Below are 4,651 nucleotides of genomic sequence, written 5' to 3'. Positions count from 1 at the left end.
TTAGAGCCGACGACTGTTATGAACCGGAAATCAAGAAGCATTTCCGACGAGGAGACGGCTGACTCTGTGCACCTTAGGAAGTGTCGGGGGGACTGGGTCTGTGACCCAACGTTTTGAGTGTATTTTACTTTTGTGACTCCTTATGTTATCTTGGAAACATGTTTAGTTCTTGTGTCGTTGTTATTAGTTAGGATTTGGTTGAGTTTCATTCTAGTTTTGGTTTCATCCATGTCTCCCGAGTTCTGAGTCTTTTCCTGTCCTCCATGTAGTCTGTCTTGTCCTCAGTGTCAGTCTTGCCTGTGCTGGAGAGACCAAAAATAATACTGTTTAAAGACCATTTTTTATTTCAATGATGCCTTCTGTTTAATGAATGGTGAAATAAAAAATGTCATACAGGCTTTTACAAGTCAACAAGTGCAAAGAAGGAGGAGAGTTGGTCACCCTGGCTGTGCGTTAGTCTCTCCCTGGGTTCTAATTCTCAAGCTTGTGTTGTCATTGTACTACTTTCCATGGTTCCTGTTTTATTTTGAAGAGTCTGGTGTTTCCATGTTAGTTTGGTTTTCGGGCGATCGTGGCTCAAGAGTTGGGAGTTCGCCTTGTAATCGGAAGGTTGCTGGTTCGAGCCCCGGCTTGGACAGTCTCGGTCGTTGGGCAAGACACTTCACCCGTTGCCTACTGGTGGTGGTCAGAGGGCCCGGTGGCGCCAGTGTCCGGCAGCCTCGCCTCTGTCAGTGCGCCCCAGGGTGGCTGTGGCTACAATGTAGCTGCCATCACCAGTGTGTGAATGTGTGTGTGGATGGGTGGATGACAGGATGTGTAAAGCGCTTTGGGAATCAGTTAAGCCGGTGAGTTTGTGATGTGGAAGAGACCGAGCTGAAAAACATGGATACAAAACAAGGCAAAAATGAACGAGTGTGAAAACTAAACCTGAACTGGAAAAGTAGACGGTGATGTCATGAACATGATTCAGAGCAGGACACGTGAGGAAGAGTTTAAACACGAACATTCACACCGGACAAATGACTATAAATGAATAAATGCTTTTAATAATTAACACAGTGTTATTTGTCTGTATAACTGTGAACAATGGCTACACCCGACCTTTTGTTATGTCACACCATGCTGACCAATACGTGATAGTGGAGTGATTAACATCCTGTAAATGGCACCAAGGTCAATCACTTTACACACGTTAGGCAATACCACAGTTAATACAAACGGAAAAACCTGTGGTAACTTGGTGTTCAGGTTTAGTTGTTTTCATATAACTTTATCTACTGTTTTTTTATTTGTTTTTGTTCTTTAATGCCTCTGTAAAGCACTTTGCATCACCTTGTTGCTGAATTGTGCTATATAAATAAACTTGCCTTGTGAAAAGTGAGACGATATTTTAGAAACACTACAGACAAACATCAGTGAAACCAAGATGCAAGCGAGCCAACAAACATGAGGTGTCATTTTTCACAGAACGATAAGATAATGTGACAGTAAAACGCTGTGTGACGCAGATAACACCGCCGTAACCTCTCTGCAAAACAACAGAGGGAAAATCTGCTGCACTATAATGGGAGTTGTGTTTGTATGTGCGCCTCAGACCAGACCCCTGAAGCTTTGCTCCTTCAAGCAATGATATTGTTTAATGTCTCCATCACTGCTACTTTTTTAACTGAACATATTTTCGTGAATCTAAATAATGTCTGGTCAGGGGTTGCATCCTTCTGAAGGGCAATTATGGAAATCTACTTATGTCAAATTAAGAGCATATCATTTATTTGACGGGTCCATCGGCTCTCACACGATCACATTTCTGCATTCACACATCTGCTGCAAGTAACTCTGATCTCTGAATCTGACTGTGGAGGGCGGAGCCCAAATGCACAGCAGTCTTCGGAAGGAGAGTAAATGGGACGACTGAGCAAAAGGCCACAGGTCACACTGGAACCTATTTACATTTACTCAGTTTCAATAATTAGCACTGTGGGGTCATCTACACATACATACTTTACATCCATGGTCCATTTCTCTTTGAGTTCAAAGTCATCGATGCTAAATAACACACATAATGATTAACGGTGTCAAATGCTTTCCTCAAATCCCCCCAAACCCTGCACCAGTCAGCCTTCCCCTATCTATTTAAAATCTATTTAAAATGTTATCTGCTCTCTCAAATGTAATGTAGCAGTTTTGGTTTCAGTTTAACTCTCAGCAAACTGAATTGGATGCAATTACTGGACTGCAACCTTCTCAGCAAAGTTGGAAAATACAAGCAATATACTTTATCACTGGGTTCCTGGCAGTCCGCAGACTTGATAACTGCCCATTTCCTGCTTTCATTCACTACTTTTTGAAATAGTGAAAAATAATTGTTCTAACAACCACAGATCTAAGTAACTATTAGAAACAGCTCTTTAATGCTGTTCTTGCTAGTTTTTTATGAAGACTTAAGATTTGTTAGCAAAAGATTTAAAGAAACTTGTACCAGATGTGTGGTGTTTCCCTGTGACTTTCAGGTCCAGGACAGGAGACCCGAGTGATCAATCTACAACAGACACAACTAAAGTTAATCCATTGGTTAGCCGCACAAGATAACTGCAATCTATAAAAAATACCAAGCTCACAGCTGATGACCATATACCAATATAGTTATAAGACCCTTTCAGATTTACACACAATCGCTTCAGAGCTCCAAACCTCGTGTGGGCTTCAGGTTAGCTCAAGAACAGTGTGTACAGTGCTTCCATGGCCGAGCAGCTGCATCTAAATTCTCCATCACCAAGCGCAATGGAAGCGTTGCATTGAGTGATGTAAAGCACACTGGACTCTAGAGCAGTGGAGACTTGTTTTCTAAAGTGATGTCTGGTAGTCCAGTGGACAAGTCTTAGTTTATCTGACTGCACAGCACCAAGTAGGGCTAGATTTTGATTATTGATTTTCCGATTAAAGTCGATTCTAGCTTGGATAACGTGATATCGATTCATTAAAATCATGAAACGATTTTTAAATATAAATTTATTTTGCAAAACTCCAGAATCTCAGGTTAAACCTAACAAAATTTCAACAACCACCAAACAGCTAAAAACGTAAATGAGAGCAGGAACACGGATTCTGCACAAAGACTTAAACACAAAGCGCCGACCCGCCGATGGATCAGAATCAGTGAGATGTCGCCTTTCTCACCCGACGGCACGGACACGGACATGCCGCGCTTTGTGTTTAAGTCTTTTGTGCGCTGATTCTGAAGCTGCAGGTTTTATCTCTCTCCAACCAAAATTCACTGAACCAGCAGCAAAAGAAGATCCAAACTACGCTTCACATTTCACTTCACATAAACATCGTCATGAATTCCCTCTTACTTACGTAAAATGACACTTCCTGCACAGCTCTCTCTCTGTCTCATTGTACTTTAAGAACAGTTCCCCGTCTAAAAATCTCTGTTTTCTATTCGCTTGTTTGTTACTCACCAGTCTACCGTTGTTTACAGCGCTGTCGGACGCTGTTTTTTGCTTTTAAATTGAACTGACTTCCAACAAGAAAGCCTCATTTCTGCTGTTCAGTACTGAAGAGATTTAAACTTTTTAAAATGATGCCAAATTGCAAAACTCTCAGCTGTGTCTCTAACCAAACCTCTGTAACTTTACCTGATGCTGCTGCTGCATTGTTCTACTGCAGAATCTTTTTAAGGTTATCTTCTATAAAATCCCAGGCCAGGAAAATCTCCTTCGTGTTTTTCTGTGTTTTATCCTCAGTTACTTTGACACAAAGGCCTCTGCTGTGATGATCACACCTCTGATAAAGTCTCATAAGTGTCAGCTTTCTTTTTATAGATTTAAAATATGGCTATGTACTGATAAATGATCAGAATTATAATATTTCTGACTGAGGAAAAATTTTCCAGATTCAAACTGAATCGATTGAATCGATTGGAATCAATCGATTCAATCGATTAATTGGAATCGATTAATTGGAATCAAAGTGATTATAGAAATCAGTGACGATACCCAGCCCGAGCACCAAGTGTAAGGTTTGGTGGGTCAGGATTACGGTGAGGAAAGGGAGACTGAGCATCAACACTGAATGAGCACAAACATGCAATGTGTATAAAATAATCATAGCTGCACCTGTAATAAAAAGGTTAGCATGGTGGCAATAGCTTTAATAAACATCTTTAATGCAATATCAAGGCTGTAGGATATAATATTAATGCAATGTTAATAATGCAGGTTATATTCTAGCAGTAAAATTATTTTCTGTATCTCCACAGCATCCAAGTCTGTGATTGGCTGGTTTTGTGGCACAAATATAACGGTGCACAGAAATGTTGAGAGCGCGAGCAACACATTGCGAGCGAGCGCAAATGCAAAAACTGAGCGAGAGGGGCTGCTGTTGTGTGTGTGTGTGTGTGTGTGGATAATAACAAACACTGAAATACATTTTTGCACGCAGCAATTAATTTTGTTCACTCAAATTCAGCTTTTCTTTGCTCAAAATAAATTTCTCCTCAAAATGCAACACTTGCACCTGCAAAGTTTTTTTACGTGCGCTCAGAATAGTGGCACAAAAATAACGCCATAGCATATGGCCTTCCTAAACATTTTTATTCTTGTGTATATTGATGACGTACACAAAATGTCATCAGTATAGACATACATAC

At 40.6% G+C, this 4,651-nt stretch overlaps 1 protein-coding gene across 1 annotated transcript in view; it reads left to right on the top strand.

Moving 5' to 3' along the window:
* Positions 1-4,651, top strand: part of LOC146498723 (uncharacterized) — a 319,692-nt gene that overhangs the window by 55,686 nt on the left and 259,355 nt on the right.

This window comes from Neolamprologus multifasciatus, chromosome 17 (genome assembly GCF_963576455.1).
Source record: "Neolamprologus multifasciatus chromosome 17, fNeoMul1.2, whole genome shotgun sequence".
Taxonomy (NCBI): Eukaryota; Metazoa; Chordata; class Actinopteri; order Cichliformes; family Cichlidae; genus Neolamprologus; species Neolamprologus multifasciatus.
The sequence above is the reverse complement of the archived record's forward strand: the minus strand, read 5'-3'. Positions and strand labels throughout refer to the sequence as shown.